Source organism: Cydia pomonella, chromosome 20 (genome assembly GCF_033807575.1).
Source record: "Cydia pomonella isolate Wapato2018A chromosome 20, ilCydPomo1, whole genome shotgun sequence".
Taxonomy (NCBI): domain Eukaryota; kingdom Metazoa; phylum Arthropoda; class Insecta; order Lepidoptera; family Tortricidae; genus Cydia; species Cydia pomonella.
In genome coordinates this window covers 1,869,813-1,881,170 of record NC_084722.1, presented here as the reverse complement: position 1 = coordinate 1,881,170, position 11,358 = coordinate 1,869,813, and the positions used below count along the sequence as shown (strand labels likewise).

General features: G+C 35.9%; 1 protein-coding gene across 1 annotated transcript in view; it reads left to right on the top strand.

The window, feature by feature from the left end:
• Positions 1–516: 516 nt before the first annotated feature.
• LOC133529424 (mevalonate kinase) overlaps positions 517–11,358 on the top strand; it is a 50,434-nt gene continuing 39,592 nt past the window's right edge. The window contains 1 exon segment of the mRNA XM_061867152.1: positions 517–1,301. The gene's annotated coding sequence lies outside the window, so the exon portion shown is untranslated.

The window sequence follows — 11,358 nt, the reverse complement described above, 5'->3', positions numbered from 1 at the left end:
GGTACCTTTCGGGCATTCTCGACTCCGTTCGGCTCAGCATTGCTCCGAGCAATTTTTAGGGTTAGCACAACTTGACGTCACAGTGACAGATAAGATAATGACTTGAATTTTGACAACCCTAAATAGCCGAAAGTGATACATAAGAAAGGGACAGCATGATTCGTCCCTGAATCGCTGTCAAACTTCGGTTCTGTAGGAAGTTTCTTTTCTGGACGGCAGTACTATTACTTATTCTGTGCGCTCGGGAAATTGCCTCTTGCGATTATCGGATAAAATCGTTGGGGATGTTTATAGAGGCCATTCGTAAGTAATAAAGTGATACAAAAGCAGGATGATTGACCTATCGTTTTAGTATCTGTGATATAAAAACAGCTTAGCTGACAATCACCGCATGCCGCAAACAAGTCAATTAGATTGGAGATTTTTATCAACACTATCTAAAGCGTGTACAGAGCTACATACTTTTGCAATCATCACATCTTTAAGAGAATTGTATGTATACAACAATCGTCTTGTGTTCGAGCTATTGAGGCTACACGTAAAGTGCATAATCCGTGTAATTTGTGTCAACGATGCATATTTTACGTAAAATGACGCGATTGCTTAACTAACAAAACGACGACCTCTAACTCTTTTCAGTATGCTGACTGGGAAACGTTCGTAAAAGTCTATTCTAAGCATTTGAAGCGTTTTTTTCTGTTCTATAAATTATGGTTAGAGTAAAATAAAAATAGTATAACGGACTGCGTTGCATCACGGCTACTCCATAATAGTTTCATCATGAAGATTGATTAGTATTATAAAAATATAATTTATTAGTTTATTATACTTTTATATCGCTGCCGATTTTGGAGTATTGAGTTCTTAATATTTAAAAACAAAGATTTAACACATCATATAACCATAAATTTATTAAGAAACGATAATTATAAATACAAGAACACGCTAATGATTTAAATACTACTTTCACTTCCTAAAGTCATTTATATATCTAGTAAATATTTATGGAATATACGATATTTGACGCAAGCGACGATTAGGTAATTTAGGTATTTCCTATATTTCGATAAATAGATCCATTTAAAAAAAATGATGTACATGAAAGGCCCCGACTGTAGTCCACCACGGATAAACCCATCAATTCTCCGAACTGCGTTCCTCCATTTTTGAAGCGAGTCGTCTAAAATCAGCGGCGCGGGAAGTCAGTTCGCGGGCTCGCGCCGGTCCGCACTGGCCGCTCACAACGCGCGAATTAAAAAAATATATTGTCTATGGAATAGTGCGTGAAATTCGAAAAATCGGTATTTGCTTTTTTAATTTTGGAACGTGCTTTCGTTTTGTTTGTAAATATTGTATGTTTATAATTCTGTGAAGTGTTTCGTGAATGTTCTTTGTTTTGTTTATTTCTTATCGCTTACCTTGACTAGTCAACCTCTTTAGTTCTAGCAAACGTGCATAAGGCCAAAGTTAATAGGTTTAATGCAACCTTACACAAAAAGACTGACCTCTTCAATACGTAAATATGGGTGGTTATAAGTCTTGACCGTGACTAAACTACAGAAATATACACTATGACTAAGTGTGTTTGTATTTTAACGATTGATAGTCAATTTGAATCATACGTATTAATTTCTGGAATGATATAATAAATAAATTACACGTTATAATTACCTATACTCTGGCAAACCTACTTTGTCAGTAGAAAACGGCGGGAAACTATAATTCTCCACGGCATGCTACGTTCTTAATTTTTTTTAAATTAGCCGCCTTTTTCTACTGATGGAAATGCTTGCCAAACTATGTACGTATATCATTTGTAGTCTGTCAAGCGATTTCCGTCAACAGAAAAAGCGGCAAATTTAAAAAAAAATACACGCGAAGTGTCCCATAGATTTTTTTTATTTCGCGCCTTTTTCTACTGACAGTTGTTTCACCGGCTATATCTATTATACATACAAAACTTTTATTGCATACTTCTTAATACTTATTCATCGTGTTCCAAAAACTTTTAAACTGGCATAAACTCAGGTCTGGTCATAAGACCGGTAACTAACTGCCTACCAAAAAATACAACTTAAAAAAAAAAAATTTGACACAAGAAAAAAATCCTAATCATAAATATACTACCGAACTGTTTTGATAACGTACGCACTGTCGCCATCGAAGATATATGAGCGGCCAAGGTGGTCAAAAATATTTGAACGTACACTTTACCGTCTTGATAATTGAGGCTAAAGGGGCTCACTGGTTACCAGTTCGCCGGACGATATCGGCCTGTAAGTTATTCGCCAAAGCTGACAACCGCGAATAATTGACAGGCCGATATCGTCCGGCGAACTGGTAATCAGTGGGCCCTTTCAGTTAAGATATTTGTGAACACGTTGGCCGCTTCTATATATCAGATAGCGAGTGCAGTGTTGTTTAGAAATCAACGAAGTTTACGTATACAATAATAGACAAACCAGTATAGAGCTGAACGAGGAAGAGAAATCTAATTAACTAGACAGAAAGCGTAGAATGGAAAACGGCAAAGATTCTGCATATATGGTAATCTATGAACTGCGAGATGTAAGTCTAGAGACAGAGTTTCTCCAATTCATTTTATAAATAGTGAAATATCTAGCAGCTTTATAGTAAATACCTCCTATAATGGAACAGGCACCAGTAATGGGATGGTATAGACAAATCCTGTAAAATAAGTATTTATCATTCAGGCAACATTTTACCATAAACAAGAGCCATAGAGCTGCTTAAGTTTGATGGTTCATTGAATTTTCTTTATTTTAAAATTAATGGCGCCATACATCCCATGCCGAGCAAAAAACATAGTTTATATTTGGTAATAATATTGAAACCATTTGCAGTACCTTTCATTAAATACATTGAAAACATAAAGAACAAGTATGACATTCAACTTTTAACGCAAATTTTCTCTTAAATGTCCCATGAATATTGCCGTTAATCCCGCAATGTGAAGCAAGGAAAGCAACATAGAAGTTACAAGATACGAGCTTTTTAAAGTAACTGAGGTGAGGAGCTTAGGTTCAAAACGTTTCTCGCAAAAAATCGAAATTAAGTTAAAGTTATCAGTCTATAGAAAATTAAAATTAGCACGTATATAAAATGTGTCTTTACTGCATACATTTTCCCATAGTATTTTGATGTTGTATATCAGGATCATGTTCAAAAAGAGTTTTGCCCATTGGATTTTTTTTTTAATTATTATTATGTTTTTTTTGCTTTAATTAGCATGGAATTCCGCAAAGTAACGCCTGATTCTATTAATTAATGCAAAAAGGGACCGCCTTTGTGCCTATGGAAAAAACACTTTTTGTTTGGTTTTATATAAACATTTTCGAAGTACCCTTACGTCAAACCGAATATGATTTCTCCTTATAACGTTCGTGCATAAGATTTTATCCAAATGTCCAAGCAAAACTCGATTATATCCATTTTTAAATCACATAAATTTAAGTTAATTTGCATGGGTAAGGTAGAAGTACTAGTGCTGGACGCTGCACTAGTACTCGACATGGGCACTTTATGTCAAAGTGATAAGGATTAAGTTCGAATGCAGAAAAATCTTCGTTGTTCAAATTTAACCTATATTTCCATGAAATAAAGTGCCCATGTCGGTGACTAGTGCAGCGTCGAGCACTAGTACTTCTACCTTAGTTATTCCGAATAATTTAAAAATGGTATTAGTCTGCAATATTCTTTTCATCACACTTGCTCGAAAAAGATGTTATTTCACGCTGTAGGTGTACTGAAGGACAAAGGCCTATTTTGTTCCCACGGGAGTTATGGATTGTGAAAAAAAGGGAGTTATAGCTTTTTTTTTATTAATCAATAATTACTATAAACTAGACCGTGACATAGGGAATGCGTCCATGCTTTATTTAGGCGGCACTTTGCATAATTAATAATTATTTAACTTCAAATCAAATCAAACACGCCTCTTAAAAACCGGTTAGTGCTAGATTTGTAAAATAGCGTGTTATTTATACTTGAATTTAATACTTAAACTCGGTCAAGATCATTTTGACCTAAAATGTTAATCAAAATGCACATAATACTGCTTCAAACACGTGCGTACGAAATTCAACTTTAAACCATTCAAGTTAAGGTTTATCATGGAACCGGTAAATGTATGTTTGAGGGGCTAACTTGATAGCCACTGTCCACCATACAAGGTAAATAAGAAAGTTAACCCAATTTTTTTCTTTCACCAAAAAGGACGTAAGTTCGACTGAATGCCTCTAGAGATACGCTCCTTTTAAAGAAGTAATACTAAGGTAAGCTTCTTTGGTGAAAAATTAGTATATATGTCACAATATTGCGATGATTTTGATAGATTTTGACCTTAGAATCGGTAAGGATTATGACGATTTTATGATAAATTGTTTACCCCATCACATTTAATGCGAAGGTGAGGCACTTTCCTGCATAGTAAAAATGTGTTAGTCAACTATTTTTGCGACTGAAAGCCATGATAACCTAACCTGGGTTAACATAAAACTTATAGTAGATATTTTAAGTCACTACACCACAATATGTAGATGTAGACTTAACACTTTCGGAAATGTGGGCAAAATTAACTTTAATAAGAATAAACACGAAATTGTATTCTAATTCAAAGCTGGCATTCTGAAATTCTTTTGGTCCTAAATGTAGTGTGCAGAAATTTCTGCTCGTTTTTAGGGTTCCGTAGCCAAATGGCAAAAAACGGAACCCTTATAGATTCGTCATGTCCGTCTGTCTGTCCGATTATGTCACCGCCACTTTTTTCCGAAACTATAAGAGCTATACTGTTCAAACTTGTTAAGTAGATGTATTCTATGAACCGCATTAGGATGTTTACACAAAAATAGAAAAAAAAAAAACAATAAATTTTGGGGGTTCCCCATACTTAGAACTGAAACTCAAAAAATCTTTTTTCATCAAACCCATACGTGTGGGGTATCTATGGATAGGTCTTTAAAAATGATATTGAGGTTTCTAATATCATTTTTTTCTAAACTGAATAGTTTGCGCGAGAGACACTTCCAAAGTGGTAAAAAGTGTGTCCAAAGTGGTAAAATGTTGAACAAGATCTAGTAAGTAGATTTTTTTTTAATACGTCATAAATGGTACGGAACCCTTCATGCGCGAGTCCGACTCGCACTTGGCCGCTTTTTTAGTTTTTTTTTGCAGCTGGAAAACGGTACGACCACCGACAGAAATGTAATTTAGATCAATATTAAAGAGGGTTAAATTCTGCGTCGAATAGTTACCTACAACTTCAAATTCGTTTCAGCGGTACAACCGAAATCAAAAGTTAAAAACCAGGAATACCCCTCCCCCCTACTTCCCCGTACTTACTAACCCCTAGCTATGACGATGGTACTAACAATGTTTTATGGGATTTTGAAAGGTTCTGAAAGGAAAATATGTAATTTTTTATTAATATTTATTTTTAATAAAAAAATTAAATAAGAAATCCCCTTTTCACCAGTGTCATCCACCAAATCTTGCTGGTGCCATTGAAATTGATGGTGGGTCCCTTCTACATTGGCTGGTCTGGCAATCCAAGGAAAAAAATCTCCCAGGGGTCCCAAAATGTATGTCCACCTCTTGGGATTACGTAAATTCAGATTACACGCATTTAGGACCAAATAAAGGTATTAAAATAAATCTTATACCTTTAAACGAGCAATTCTTATTCCGGGATCTCGGAAACGGCTCTAACGATTTTGCTGAAATTTGGTATATGGGGGTTTTTGGGGGTAAACAATCGATCTAGATTAGTCTTATGTTTGGGAAAACGCGTGTTTTCGAGTTATCATGCGTTTTTCTTTCGACGCAGAATATGGTCGCTAATTTCGTGTTGCCGGCCACTATCCGTCTGGTCCAGCGGGTTAAGACGGGGACTGCTAAACGAGTGTTACGGGTTCGAATCTCGCCCGGTGACTAACTTTTTTTTTTTATATGTTCATGTTTATATATAATTTTTTAATTTTTATTGTTTTAGACAAGTTTAATTTAGTAAGAAAATGTAGTTAAGATTATCACCTATACACCACCATATTACAATAAATAGTTATAACCGAGCAAAGCTCGGTCGCCCAGGTATTAATAGTTTAAAAAACACTAGAAAAACACGCTTTTATAAATCCACGTAGAAACCAAAAATTCTGTATATAATAGGTTTGTTATAACCTTGAAACCTGATCGTGTTTAAAATCCATTACGTGCCCTTTCTCACAAGTGCAAACACGACTATGATACGCTATTCCATCATGGAATGCCAGTGCCTATCTTCCGGCTTTATCATCAGACCTTGAAACCTAATCGTGGTCAAAGTTCATTACAAGACTTTTCTAACAAATCCAAACACAGCTATGATACGATGTTCCATCATGAAGTTCCAGTTCATATCTTGCGGCTCCATCATCAGATTTCAGATCACAATCTTGAAATAAATTTAAAGAAAACTAAAATAATCCAATTCAGGCCTATCCAAAAAAACCACTGCAAATGACATTACAAACAAAAAACGATATTATAGAGGAAGTAAATGAATTTAAATTACTAGGAATTAAAATAGATACAAGTTTAAACTGGAAATCACATATTCAAATATAAAATCAAAGTTATCGAGCTTTATATACGCGTTAAGTGTACTTAAGGTCAACACTGACTTGGAAACCGCTCTGTCAGCATATTTTGCGTTTGCGCACGCAAGGCTCCAGTACGGTGTGATTCTGTGGGGGGCCAGCACTGATGTCCACCAACTATTCCTGTTGCAGAAGAAATGTATTCGCATACTTACCAACACGCATATACCAGATAGTTGTCGACCGCACTTCGCTGCATTAAATATTCTCGCGTTGCCCTCCATATATATATTGGAAGCGGCACTCTTTGTTAGGAAAAATTCGCATCTTTTCACAAAAAAAGTAGTTAACTCGCTGTTTAAAAAAATCATAAAAAAAATTGTATTCATTTATTTCAAAATCCGACAGACAGTAACGGAGATAAAAGATCGAAGAACCGATAGACGTTTGACTTATAATTCTATCTGTAGTACAAACGTAAGAGTAACGGCTCAAAACTTGCCAAAAATCGATGAAGACCGCGGGGAGCCCCTTAACTGTCAAGCCAACGCCTCAAGGACTAGCGGGCATCAATGTCATGTTCTCAGTTTCTCTATAATTGATTTCGGATACACTTTCACATTCTTTCCTTTAGTGAGTCACCGTTTCAGGTCAGACACCTTGTAGTCGGATATTCTGATTACGACATTTACCTACATAGTCAGAAGAATTTCATACACTTTTTAGGGTTCCGTAGCCAAATGGCAAAAAACGGAACCCTTATAGATTCGTCATGTCCGTCTGTCTGTCCGATTATGTCACCGCCACTTTTTTTCGAAACTATAAGGGCTATACTGTTCAAACTTGGTAAGTAGATGTATTCTATGAACCGCATTAGGATTTTTCACAAAAATAGAAAAAAAAAACAATAAATTTTGGGGGTTCCCCATACTTAGAACTGAAACTCAAAAAATCTTTTTTCATCAAACCCATACGAGTGGGGTATCTATGGATAGTTCTTTAAAAATGATATTGAGGTTGCTAATATAATTTTTTTCTAAACTGAATAGTTTGCGCGAGAGACACTTCCAAAGTGGTAAAATGTGTGTCCCCCCCCCCCGTAACTTCTAAAATAACAGAATGAAAAATCTAATAAAAATATATGATATACATTGCCATGCAAACTTCCACCGAAAATTGGTTTGAACGAGATCGAGTAAGTAGTTTTTTTTAATACGTCATAAAATCTAAAAAAAAATTTTTTTTTCATCAAACCCATACGTGTGGGGTATCTATGGATAGGTCTTCAAAAATGATATTTAGGTTTCTAATATCATTTTTTTCTACACTGAATAGTTTGCGCGAGAGACACTTCCAAAGTGAAAAAAATTGTGTCCCCTGTAACTTTTAAAATAACAGAATGAAAAATCTAAAAAAAATATATGATATACAGTAGCATGCAAACTTCCACCGAAAATTGGTTTGAACGATATCTAGTAAGTAGTTTTTTTAATACGTCATAAATGGTACGGAACCCTTCATGGGCGAGTCCGACTCGCGCTTGGCCGCTTTTTATTTTTTCATTCTTTGACACTTGGAGAGCCTTTCTTCCTTCAAATCTTATTAATGTCATTATTATTGTGTCTCCTTGAATTTCACGGGCCTATAAATCCCGGTCTTTTGATAGGCTTGCGTGGGGATATAGATCCAACACGTAGAGGCCCCTTGAAGAGCTTTAATGTCCTGTAGAACGCCTGTTGGAACCCATTCACAGGCGCAACAATAGACACCCATGAACCAGTCGCAGCAAACATTGGGACTATTGTAGTAAAAGTGAACAGTATAACGGTCTATGGATTGAACTTTGGGAGGACAGTGAGACTGGGTTATTGTTATTGTACAGACGTCCGGACGCCTGCCATAACATTGTTTTCACTAGTTATCGAGGCAGGCGGTGACTCGCCGCCCACTAGATGGGCCCTGAAAATGCCGTCGTGAAGACGACCAGGAGCAACACCGGTATTATTGTATATTATACACAGACCGTGGGGACCTTATACATCTCCAAACTTAATGTATTAACCGTGGAGACTATACGTCTCTGTCATATGTATAATATACTTGACTTGGTACATACTAGTTATGAAGTTATGTATTCTGTAGCATTAGTTTATGAGACTGCTAGCTTAACAGTCCAGACGAGATTTATTTCTTTAGTATCAATTTTATTTTGACACTTGGAGAGACTTTACACCTCCAAATCTTATTAGTATTAGTACTCTGACATTGGGGACCTTTTAATGTATTTTTTCCAGATTTAATGTATTTTTAACCATAGAGACTATTATATACTATACATCTCTATTATATATATTGTAGTAATTATTTATTTTAAGATTATTATATTGTAATGTTTACCCAGGTATTGGCTGTTGTATTTATAAAGGTTGTTATGTATTTTTCATGTCACTATATGATGTTACTATAAATGTTGTATTGACTTGTAAAAGAGCCCTTGAGGCCTGCTTGCAGAAAAAAAAAATTGAGTTTTGAAGCTAAGCGGGCGAGATCCGCGAGATGCTCGAAAAGATCTACGCATTATCTTGTATTCGTGGTGTCAAAACCATTTAGAATACCTGATAAATTGGCCATGTAATATTTAGGGCTTTGTGTACTGTCCAAGCAATTTTACAACTTGCTCTATTGTGAAATTCTCATGTTTACTTTTTTCATCTTTTATTTTTGTAAGCGAGTGAGGGTGATAAGTCTGGGACCGGTGGAACTAGGTTGACCAGATCAGATTTCCCGTTTTACGGGACAACTGCATTGAAAATACGGGATTCGAGGTTAAACTACGGGGCAGGCCGTTATTGATTAAAAATTAACATTCTTTTTTTATTACTAAATGTTGGCATAATCAATTAAATAACCTATACAAATGCAAAATTTCTTAATGAAAGACTTTAAAAACAATGTTAAATATTTAAAAAAAATCAACAATTTTTATAATATCTGGAAAAGTTAACTAAAATAATCAACTAAATAACCTATACAAAAAAACTTTGATGTTCTTTATTAATTACCCTTAAAACAATCATAAATCAACAATTTATGATTGTTTATTTTTCTGCCGTCGGCAGGGTGTTCATCCTCACACCCTAGAACCTAAATGGTCACGCACTGTGCGGTTTAAGAGGAACTTCCTCCCGCGCACGCTCCGGTAGTGGAATGAGCTACCTGCCGAGGTTTTCCCGAGGGTCTACAGCATGAGATTCTTCAACAAAGGAGTGTACAGATTTTTAAAGGGTCGGCAACGCGCATGTAACACCTCTGGAGTTGCAGGCGTCCATAGGCTACGGTGACTGCTTACAATCAGGCGGTCCGTATGCTTGCTTGCCACCGTCGTGGTATATATCAACTAAATAACATATACAAATCAATTCTGACTTCACCAATGAAATACCCTTAAAACAATAATAAATATTAATAAACACAAGTATTCACCGCTGTGTGCGAGTATAAATTTTGTACGAATCTTTTTTTTATCATTAAATTTCATTGAATCATAAAATTACGGGATATTACACTGTCCCGTATTGGTTTCGCCTGAAATACGGGACTATCCGCAAAATACGGGACATCTGGTCACCCTAGGTGGGACTAACTGACTTTAAGAAATATGAAGGAAAATAAGCTCTTTCAAATAATACAGGCTGTTGATTTAATGACCTGCAATACCTAATGTACGGGGTGAATATACAATTATAATAGGTACGCAAAAAAAATTGACGCTCCCATACATTTTGGCTGGCCGATGTTGATATTTAGTATGTGGAGGGAGGTTGGTCTCATAGTAAAAGTTGCTCAGTGGACTGGATCTATCGAGAATGAAGGTATATTCACCACGTTAATTATGAAGCCGATGGTCCCGGGTTCGAATCCTGGTAAGGGCATTCATTTGTGTGATGAACACAGATATTTGTTCCGGAATCATGGGTGTTTTCCATGTATATAAGTATGTGTATATCGTCGCTTACAACCTATCAACCTATAGTTTGGGGCTAGATGATCTGTGTAAGATGTCCCCTGATATTTATTTCTTATTTATTTAATGCTGAGATTAATCAAAATACCTGACGCCAAAATTTACAATGCGTCTCGTCTTCAGGGATCGGAACCGGTTTTATGCAAAAACATCGAAATAACCATATATTTCGGTTTATTTTATACTCTAAATGTAGGACTCAGTTGTGTTTTCAGATAACGACTTCGTATTATACTTCGCGCCTCGTCCTCGAGATTAGTAACTGAAGATATATATATACATGTAGTTACGCCGGTAGGTGTCACCACTCTGCACTTAGTTTGGAGTTGTTTTTAAATTTTTATTCCTCAGTAAGTGGGTATGCCTAGATTCCACTTCCTGGCCGCCATCGCTCTGTCCGCTCCATACGCTTTCTAGTGCTCGACCACTCAAGTCACTTCTTAAAAACTTAACTAAGTTTCTTGTTCGTGGATTCTCGCAAAAATACCGAAACGTGAACATATTAAGAAATACAAAGATGACATTGATCATCTACTGGATAAAAGTCGAAAATTAAAACGTAAAATACGATATAGTGAAAGTGCTTCGTCACACAGAGGTTCCAATGAGGAATTTATACCACAAGAAACAAGTAAGTCTTTTTAATTTTCGCTTCTGCAAATTTTAAGCGACCAAGGTTATTAAACCTAGGTAGGTGCACTCAGATTTAGCCATTGGGGATAAATCAAAGCACAAATT